This window comes from Phasianus colchicus, chromosome 7 (assembly GCF_987193195.1).
Source record: "Phasianus colchicus chromosome 7, bPhaCol1.hap1.1, whole genome shotgun sequence".
NCBI classification, from domain to species: Eukaryota; Metazoa; Chordata; class Aves; order Galliformes; family Phasianidae; genus Phasianus; species Phasianus colchicus.
In genome coordinates, this window is record NC_143442.1 from 30791638 (window position 1) to 30802463 (window position 10826).

Genomic DNA, 10826 nt, shown 5'->3' on the forward strand with positions numbered 1-10826 from the left:
TGCCCTATCCAACCCAAGTCATTTTATAACTCTGTGAAACTTCTGATTTACAACAACTATCAGCAGTTGTTAATTTTTCTAATGCTTTCTTACAAACATCTTTTTGAAAGGGGATATCCTGCATGCACAACTGTCTATTTTTACAAAGTATTTCAGCACACAACAAAATTATACCTTCATACTTGAAGAAGGTTCAAAACAGTAGACCTTCAGCTCAGACATATCCTCAGCGCATTCTGAACCCAGCTTATTCATTTATGCAGCTACTATTAATGTTCCCTAGGAAAGAATTTAAAGCATTGTGCACTCACTGGCATGTTGAACTGTACTCCACTGCATGCTATCACTTCCAAAAATCTGTGCACCACGCCAGATTTGGTCGGTAACAAAAAGTTCATCAAATAAATCACATCAGTGAGTACCTTTGTTTCTAAGTACCTGTCATCATCTGGCAAAGTTGAATCATATCTGCACTAAGATAGGCAGGATCTTAAATCTTAATGATTTTTTATAACACATTTTGAAACTAAATGTTTGCTCAAGCTGAGGGGAAATCCTCAAGACAAGAACACATAGGAAGAAATAAAGAATACAAAAATTATTACTGAGGCAAAGTTATCAAAGATCTTTTGAAGACCTAACAGAAAGATTAATTGAGAGACCAGAAAGCTTTTGAAGAAAAAACAAATGGGAATGTTTCAATAGCAAGGAGTACAAAGTCAAGGTATTTTATTATACATACACCAAGCCAGAGCTGGGAATGACCTGCTAGAATGAACTGATGACGCAGTAAAACAATTTTTATCCTTCAGCATCTGGCCTAAGGAATGCAGCTGAAGAATGATTCTGAAATGTATTATTTGGGAGGCTAAAAGCAAAACAAGTCTTAAGTACAAACGTAGATACTCTTGGGTCTTTCGTGGCAAAGACAACCAATAGAAATCTTTTAGTTTCCATTAGCTTGCTTTATCTTTCAAGCAGAAGCCACAAATATATTCAGAAAGTGTTTACAAATATAAAATGAGTTCTGTAGAATAAGGCTACAACTAAAAAAGCGTGTTATTGGTCACAGTTCAGAAAAGAAGATGTTGAAGTTGTAGTACAAAGCTGACCAGCTATTACTTGATGGCAGTTAAAATCCTGCAGGATCTACCTCTTGTGAGAACCCTCTTATAAATGAGATGGAGAGTTAGCTCTAAACTCAGAAAAAATCACCAAAAATTGAACTGTTTTACCTGAGAAATTGAGATGAAACTCTTCAAATGCCACAGTAGCTAGAACATAGGGAAAGTGCAACCTCTTCAGCAATAGCCTTCTCTAAAAAAAACTAAACCAAAGTCTCTGACCTCAAGAGAATGATATGTGTTCTTCTCTTTACTGTTACACATTTTAAATTAAAGTAATGGCAGTAGAAATATGCTGTTTTACTTTTATACTTTTAATCTGTTATTCATATTATATTCTAAACCAGTTTGGGTTGATTTAGCCACATGATAACACTTGCTTTTGTGTCAATACAAATTCAATGGGTAACTGTATTCCAAATCTAGATACTTAATTGTGACACTGTCAGGCTATTTTGTTCATTGGTCAAATTATATCACAAACAAATCTCACCTGAAATTAACAAGACTCCATGATGCAAGAGAAGCTCTGCCTGTACACAAACCGCCAAAACACAACTCAGAAACAATAGCCACAAAAGAAAAGCAACAGCTGATGGCCCCCATCTAGAATAAACAAACTACTCACATCACAAGGTAACAGTCTCCAACAGAGAATGACTAAGTCATTCTTAGTGACTTTCAGATGTCATTTAGGCCAAGTTCTGGCTCAAATATACATTTACCTTAAAGGACATACAAAGTAAATTCCTAGCTAACTTTCACACTTGTTCATTTCTTAGTAGTTGATATATATAAGACTGTAAGTAAAACTAGCAGTAAGATGTTCCAAAGAAAGTTCTTTTTCTGCTCAGGCTACCTGGCGTAGTATGACACCTATTCCTTTGAGCTTATGAACTAATTTGTCAGCAGGAAAAGGTATGCCATTTGAACAGCTGAAGAACAGTGCAAGGAGTTCACAATGGGAAGATTGTCAGCTGCAAGGAGTTTTTTTTTATTACCAGCTGTTTTTAAAAAATGTATAAATCTGAAAGACAAATTTAAACTCACACACGTAAGAAAAAGAACTAGGAATTTCCTAATTGGTAAAATGAAAGATAGAAAATATCATGTTTGATGCTGCAAACAGAAGCTTAAAACCAGAATTTGTCTATGTTCGGTTTGTAATCCCTGTCAAAATAAGGTTTTGTTGTTGTTGTTCTTCACATCTTTCAGCTAGGGAACATGATCAGAGCAAATAAGTAAGGAGGTAAATGAGGTTTTAGTTTACAGTTCATAGGGGAAAGGCTGTGCCTGTTCTCATATTTTGAGAGTCTTGGTCACAAGAAAGATGTTCTGAAGGAACTGCATGTTCAGGCTGCTTTCTTACGAAAAACCACTGTTGGGAAAAGAAAAAAGACTGAGACATTTCTCAGTGGTGAATCAATTACAAATGTAAGGAAAAGTATTTCCAAACAAGACAAAGAAAGAGAGAAGGAATCCTCAGTTCACTGAGAGAAATAGGACCTAGTTAACAACAATATCTTGTAGAACCCCAGTTATGTGTCTGCATGATAGTCAGGTTCAAAAACACGTCATATCTTAAATATAAAACACCATGATGGTCATAAGCAAGTACTAGATTGATTCATACAAGTGTGGGAAAAAGAAAAGTGTGGGAAAACCCAAATGGGAGGCGTAATGAAGCTTGTGCTGACCTTTGTTCAAAGTTCCCAGAAGTAAATACAAAGTGAATTGTAGCTTACTTTGTGTCAAATTTTTATGATACTCTACATTTGATGTGTGAACTCTGCTGTACTCAATAACAACAGTTTTTTTTAAAAAAAAAGTGAAGGTACAATCTCTGTTTAAATATGCAGTAACCATAAAACAAAATCTACTGAAGTTTAAGTTCTTTTTTCAGCATTGCAATGCCCAAGAGGTTTTTTCTTTCACTGATTTTCTCTCCTTCTGTCTCTTTTTTTTTTTTCCTTTCTTTTGGTCAGGATTTTCAACGGAATATTGAAGTAAACTAAACAAAACAGAGCGAAAGGGAGAACCTGGGCCGCCATATTATACTGTTCTTCGTAAGGACTGCATATAGTCTTACGATATTTTTACACACATCAGCAATGTCTTAATTATTTTTTCCTGTGGTTGCATTAATTAAAGCCGCATTTCTTAAAGTACACATGCTGCTGCCTTGAAAATCACTTCTTTCCCCAAAATACTGCATTTTTAAGTATTCTGTTATTTTAGCTCTAAGAAGGTTAATGTAAAACCATTCTTAGAAGACTGAAAACATGAAGGCATGAAACAGAAAAGCCACTGCCACGGCACTGCAAAGCCACTCAGTTGTGTGTTGAAGTTCTAAAAGTCTTGAAGTGCTGCCACATGTACAAGATTTGAAATCCATTGATTATACATCAAGGAGAAGATCCAAGTCTCATGGATGCCTACAGACAGATAATATAGACAATATAACACAATAAAAGTACAGAATGTTAATGTCGACATGCACGTTTTTTGTTTTTTTTTTTAAGAATTAATGGTTTCCAAACAAATAATTTAAAGAGAAATAACTAGAGTTCTTCCAGAATAAGAAAGAGCAAGGAGGTTGGTTTCCCCACAAGATGGAAAGCAGATATTTCTATTATCTTTCTTGCATCATAATAATTTACCACTAATTGAAACAAAGTCTTTGCAATCATCTAACATTTGAGACCTCCTCTATATCTGGAGAAGCCTTTCCAAATCTATTTTATCACCAAACATGAAAGACATCATCTTATCAGTCACATCATCCTCTTCTGTCATAAGAAGTGGAGGCTTAGCCATTTCAGTAATGCTGTCCATGGCTTTTTTCACAAGCATTGCCAAAAATGCACTCCTCATCCTGGATCTATGTGCTCAGAAGTTAATAAATGAACCAAGAATGTACAGAATCCCCTAACCTGTCAGGTTCTTTAGAGATTTTCCAGAAAAAATGCCCCTATTGTTGTACTATTACCGTTTCCAGGCTTTTACCTAATGAGTATTCTGAAAAAGGGCAGTGACATTTGTCTCTTTACCACAAAATTAGAGGACAGCATTTATACAGGAAGCTGACAATCTAAAAATACTGGCATAAGTAGGGTTAATGCCTCAGCTTTAAAAAGCCCTGTTTTGTGTACTTTAGCCTGGTTAGCTGATGCCTTCGATTCACTTTTAGTTGGTTCTCTAGAGATACAAAATGTCTCATATGGAAACCTGTCTCATGTTCTGTGAATTTCACTGCTTAACACTTGACCACATCCAAGCATCTACCTACCTATACAAAGTTTTACATCACGGTTTTTATAATTACATATCTGCCAGCAAAGCATAAAACAAGAAATAATATGAAAATTGCTTTCTTAGTAACTGCCCAGTGTTTTGATCTAAGTATTTCAATAATTCTGAAGACCGTTATTGAAAAACAATAAAATCATTATTTAAAAACATCATTGTTTATTATTATCATTTTATAATTATTTAAAAACAATCAAATAAAAATCCACATGAGGACTCCTTTTGTCACACACACGAATACAAAATCACTCTCCTCACTAGAGTGGGATACCAGCATTTAAAAACTGAAAAGAACTTGAGCCCCCTCTTGTGACAAACGGTCAAAATACAGTCTCACAATGGAAGTTGTTCCAAATTGTGCAGTGCCACAATCCAAAAAAAATTCTTTAATCACAGAATCAAAGAATGGCCAAGGTTGGAAGGGACCTCAAGGATCATGAATCTCCAACCCCCTGCCACATGCAGGGCCACCAACCTCCCCATTCCATACTAGACCAGGCTGCCCAGGGCCCCATCCAGTCTGGCCTTGAACACCTCCAGGGATGGGGCATCCACAGCCTCTCTGGGCAGCCTGTTCCAGCACTTCACCACTCTCATAGTGAAGAACTTCCCCTGACATCCAACCTAAATCTTCCCTCCCTCAACTTTCCCCTTGTCCTGCAGTTATCTACCCTTTCAAAGATTTGATTCTCCTCCTCTTTGCAGGCTCCCGTTAGGTACTGAAAGGCTGCAATGAGGTCAACCCACAGCCTTCTTTTCTCCAGGCTGAACAAGCCCAGCTCCCTCAGCCTGTCTTCATAGGGGAGGTGCTCCAGTCCCCTGATCATCTTCGTGGCCCTCCTCTGGACCCTCTCCAACAGCTCTCTGTCTTTAGAAAAGTTATAGCTTGGAATGAAATTCCTTGTTGAATTGTTGAATTATTACTGGATGCTATTCTACATTAAACGTATTGATAAATTAAAAAAAAAAAAAAAAAAAAGATAAATCTTCAGTTCTGCAGAATATTAAAAGGCATCTAATAGGAAGGATTTATTATTTTTGATCTGTTAGAAAGGACTCCACGTTTTTGTAGTGGGTGTTACCATTTACAAAATCATGCCTTTTTCTGGAAAATGTTCTTCTCACTAATACACAATCTATTGTACAATACCAACAGCCAAGCCACCTGCAAAAGTTTTTACTGTGACTAGAAGTCCTTATCCCTACCACAATATCCTTCAATACATGCAGGAGGTGACATCATTTGACTAGTAAAGTTATTTCTTTAATTTGCAATGTTACAGCTGCTAAGTTATCCCTGTATCAATATTCTACACCAAGGCAAAGTAGACATAATGACACTGCAGTCTCACAGCTTAGGTTCTAGCAAAAGAAGCATATTTGATGGAAGACTACACATTTTTAAGATATTCTAGTACCAATAATACAAAAAGAGACACATTGCCCTGTGATGAGGATGTTCCTATAACATAATAAATACAAATGGAATTATGAGTCAGGGAAGAATGTCTTCAAATCACCAGGTCTTTGTGAAACATCATTTTCTGAAACAGAGCAGATTGTCCTGTTCCAGTAATTAAATCAGTATAGTACATTTGATTAACCACTTGAATTTCCAGACAAGTTACTACCATGCTGACAGCCTCAGAAGTGACAGAAGATAGTCTTACAGCAGATGTGTGAATTACTGTACTGGTTCTTCTCAACACTCACCTGCCTGCCTAATGCACAGAAATAATTTAATCAGAGTAACAAACACAAAGAAATTAAGCAGAGCAGAGATTTCCTGCTTTGTGGCTTCAGCACAGTTTATCAAATAAAAGAACTGAGACTCCTGAGAACTGTTTACAAGTAAACTATGAAAATCCTCATGGTGACTAGCAGAATGAAATGTACCCTTTGGAACTCATCTATCTTCAGACTCACTGATGCATTTGTATAATGCCAAAGAAACTCAGCATAAGTTAATAGTTTTCATTAAATATTGTTTCAATGTAAGAATTTTAATCACTCTGGTTGAATTATGGATTCAAATTTGGATCCCTCCAAGATGTAAAGAGCTCACATACAAGCACAATAGATCATCAACTATTCAAAATTAAAGTCATAAAAAACCAAAAAGTTTCAATCTAAGAATGCCAAGAGCATGTTCAAGAGTAAAACTATTAACCACAGAATAGAAATAATGATCTCAAATTTGGAAATATTACAGTTCACATCATAAACTAAAAGACAGAAATACATTAGTAGAAAATAAGACCAGAAGAAAATATTCCAAACACCACACCTAATTCATCAAACTGTTACTGAAAATCCCAGGGCCTGAGATTGATTAAGGTCATCATTAATAACCCAAGAGGCAGGACAAAACACAACCTCAGCAAAATTACAGATGATACAAATCCAGAAGGGATGGTTGATGGATCAGCTGGTTGTACTGCTGCTGGCTGCAGAAAGGCAGACAGGAATGACAAGTTCAACAAAAGGAAATGCAGACTCCTGCAGCTGAGGAAGATTAAATAATCCCATGAACCACCAGCAGATGCTGACTCTGGGAAAGACTCCGAGTGTCCTGGTGAAAGCAGACAGGACATGGGAAAAAAGGGCATTGCAGCAAAGGTGATCAACAGTGTCCTGTGCTGCATAAGGATGAGAACAAAATTATAAACTGATATAGGAAAGCAAACCCTGAGTCACTATCAGAACATGACAGAACTGAACAAACACGTCTCTGCCAATATTTAGTGAGAGAATTTAATATACAGTGATATAACCGAAGTCCCCCTCCTCCTTAGGGACAGAGTCAGTCTAAATAGATGAGGCAGGGAAGAGGAGAAAGGAAATACTATCATTAGAAAACTGAGGCACTGAGCAATAGTGCTCAGGAAGTTTTTAGAAGAGCCAGAATAATTAGAATCTCTAGAAGTCTATCACTGAGCCACAAAGTCACCTTGCTTTTTAAGCCTTAAAATAGATATTTTTTTTTACCTCTAGTTCAGTATCTTTGACAGGAAACATCCTCTGCTTTCAGGATTTGCAGGAGATTTTCCCAGATCCAATAATTCTCGTTGATTCCCAAAATCTTTGATCCCAGTCAAGTTTTCTTCTTTTTTCTTTTTTTAAAGAGCTTCTTTGGAATAAAATTTCATGTTGTTCACAGCATTTAAAGGCTCCTGGGATAAAGCAATTGTAAAACACACCTTGGAAGTAGATACAATTCATTCTCAAGGAAGACAGGGAGCATCTGTCAGATTGAATTCTAGAGAAAAAGAAATATTTACCTTGTGAATTTCGTGGGCTTAAGCGCAATGTAGGTATGTATATATCAAGCAGGATGAAGTTAAACATGTATATCACTCCAAAAGTAATTCTCCCTACTTATTTCCATGGAAACTACAACTGATACAAAGAGCACAATAACACTAGTTGATAGAGCAAATGCTCAGATATAAAACTCTATTCTTTGACACAGTCATCATCATCACTAACTTTGCATTTTTGCCCACAATAAACAATCTTTACCAGCACAGATGATCCACTGTTTCACAGCTGCTGTGACAGCATTGTTGCTAGGAAAATGTTGCCATGCATCCATCTTTCCTTGGCCTGAACAGGTGGAAGTCAGAAGGCACCAAATCCAGTCTATCCGCTGGGTGTGGTAGGACAGCCCAGCCAAGATTGGCACTGTGCTCCATGGTCTTTATGCTGGTATGGGGCCTGGTGTTACCATGTTACAAGAGAAAGGTTGTGTTATTGTTTTATGATCTTTGTTATCAGTATTCCACATCATAACATCACATAGTGCACTGAGAGTTAAAGAGTTAAAGCTCCAGTTCCACAGATTCCACAGATTGTCAATATTTCCAGGCACCTAGTTCTCAGAAGAGAAGACTTTTACTGTTCTGTTTCCATTTTCTATTTAGAGGGAAAGATAAAACAACAGAATGAAATAGGAGACATAACTTTAGAATCAGATCTCATTAAGGAATACCCCTGGATAGGCACAGAGGCCCTGGCTTCTCCAGAAATTAGAAGGGCAGCATTTCACAGTAACTTCAAGTCAAATGGAAGGGAAATTGTGGAGGCATTCTCCATCCCTAGTGCCCAAATGCTGCCAGTACATGGGAAAAATGACAAAATCTCCCTGAAGAAGAAAAAGAATCAATCGTGGAATTTGTAATTAGGATACTTACCTGAAAAAAGAAATGTGCAAGATGAAATGTCTTCTACTTACTTGCAGTCTGTTCAGTGAATGTGAACAAAAGGTTTATAGAAAAACAACAACAACAACAAAAAACCACGAGCTGGAAGTTGCACAGTTACAAACAAGCAAAATAAAAAGTCACCTTAAAAAGTCACCTTCTTACTGTCTGGCCCACAGAAATCTTGACTTGAAACAGGGTTTCAGAAAGAGAGGCTCAGAGTACCCTCTCCTGTATGACTTCATGTAATTTTAACTCTGAAAATGAGACACTTCCTACATAAGTAAGAAACGCAGATTTTATCTTCTCAAGAGGCGAGAGCTGAAACTGTGTTTTCCTCTTGCAAACAAAAACCAGAATTGAGCTCTAGCAGTGTTCAAAACTGCTTCATGTTAAAGGGGAAATAATCCACTGCTGTCTGGACTCTTCAGGGTAACAGTTTAGAGATGAAGATGGATCATGCCACATATATTCTCTCAAAATCAACAAAACTTCCAGAAGCTTTTATGTACTGACAGAAAAGAAGCAGCTCTGTTAAAATACAATAAAATGAAATAAAAGGCACTCACTGTCTCAAAGAACATTAGAAAAAGTGCCCTATTACATAACAGTTATTTGTAATGATTATTCGTACAGCTGGATCCTGCCACACGGTGTGAGAACTGTCACACTATGGATATGCTATGTGAGGTGCTGGGAAGGTTGGCAAAGATCTGTACCAGCTGGTCTGCTTTAAAGATGGAGAAAATGGTGAAAGTGGAGGAGGAGGACTGAAAGCACTTGTACACAAAACAAAAGGCAAATCAGTATCAGAGTGGTTCTGGAATTGTTGAAAAGTAACTGAAACCAGAGCTCCACCTCGCTCAGTAAAACCCCCCGGCCACCCCAGGGACAGGTTCAGCGCATCGCCGCTCCTTCTGAAACGTTTTTACCCCCAACCCGAACTCCCCTGCTGCAACCCGAGGCCGCTCCCTCGCGTCCCATCGCCGTTACCTGCAGACAGCGGCCCCCCACCACCCCGCAGCCTCCTTCCAGCTCCCCGCTGAGAGCTGCCAGCCCTCCCTCCCGTTACAGACGGGTGACAACGAGCTCCTGAGGGGAGCGGAGAGTTCCCCCTGGCGGCTGCCACACGAACGGCTTCAGCGCCGTTCTCAGCAAAAAAAAAAACAAAAAAAAAAACCGAACTGAAGAAAAAAGAAAGCGCGTAATGGAACAGGTGCATTTCGAGAAAAGAAGCAGCGAGTACCGAGGATGAGGCGACGACCTCCCGTTTTCTGCAGAGATCCCTCCGTAGCCGAAAGGAACAAACGCTCCGGCGGACGAGCGCTGCCTGAGGAACCGGAGCGACCGTTACGACCGTTAGCCGCGCCCTGCCTCAGCGGCGGCCGGAGCGCGCGAGCCCCCCGCAGCCGTGCCGCGGCTGAGGAGCTGCGCCCACCGCCCGCCTGCTGCCAAACGGCCGCTGCGGAGCCGAGGCGGTGCCGGCAGGTGGCGCTGCAGCCCTCAGCAGCCGCCCGCCGCCGCGGGGGAAAGCGGCTGGGAGAGGGGCAGGGAGACAAGAGAGGAGGGGGAGCGGCCCCTTCAGTTTGAACTGCTTTAAAAAGTCAGAAACTAGCCTGCGTTTCTATCGCAGCAAGGTTTTAGAACTTTCTGAAGGTCTGTGCAGGGGAAAGTAACTTCAGTAGACAGTGAGTTGGCTCTCAGCTCACCAACAGCATCCACACCGCCATCAACCCGATGAGCCAGGTGGGATCAGGTTTTGTGGCACCAGAACTACACCGAGGTGGAGTTACAGAGAACAGATTAATAGGCCAAAGGTGGTTGTGAACAGAGGTATTTTCTATCCTGCATCGCTTCCAGGAGAGTTCTTCGTTATCTTATTGAAATTTTTACTGGAATGCCAGCAATTGGTTATGAGATCAGCCTCCTGAATGAGAAGCAAAAAACCATTTAAGCTACAAGCTAACAGTGTTTAATTTATTCTTTAGTATTTCAAATGTAAGCTGTCACTGATGATTTCATGGTTTCGAAACATCTCGGAATCATTTTTGTCTCAGACAGCATGCAGGTAAAAACTTGCATACTGCAAAAAGCTTCTGTGATAGAAAAGAATTTACATCATTTTGGGGCTGAAACATAGCATATTTATGTAACAGAGATGGTCCCTTCTGCATTTGGAGATACGGAGTTA

General features: G+C 39.2%; 1 protein-coding gene across 26 annotated transcripts in view; it reads right to left on the reverse strand.

Moving 5' to 3' along the window:
- Positions 1-10083, reverse strand: part of LOC116235940 (uncharacterized) — a 182053-nt gene extending 171970 nt beyond the window's left edge. For 20 of the 26 annotated variants that reach the window (XM_090144391.1, XM_090144385.1, XM_090144389.1 and 17 more), the window contains exon 1: positions 9882-10026. The gene's annotated coding sequence lies outside the window, so the exon portion shown is untranslated. Of the gene's footprint in view, positions 1-7421; positions 7693-7955; positions 8151-9881 lie in introns of all 26 variants that reach the window. The other 6 variants (XM_090144386.1, XM_090144390.1, XR_004168450.2 and 3 more) reach the window with 6 other exon arrangements.
- Between the last annotated feature and the right edge of the window lie 743 nt (positions 10084-10826).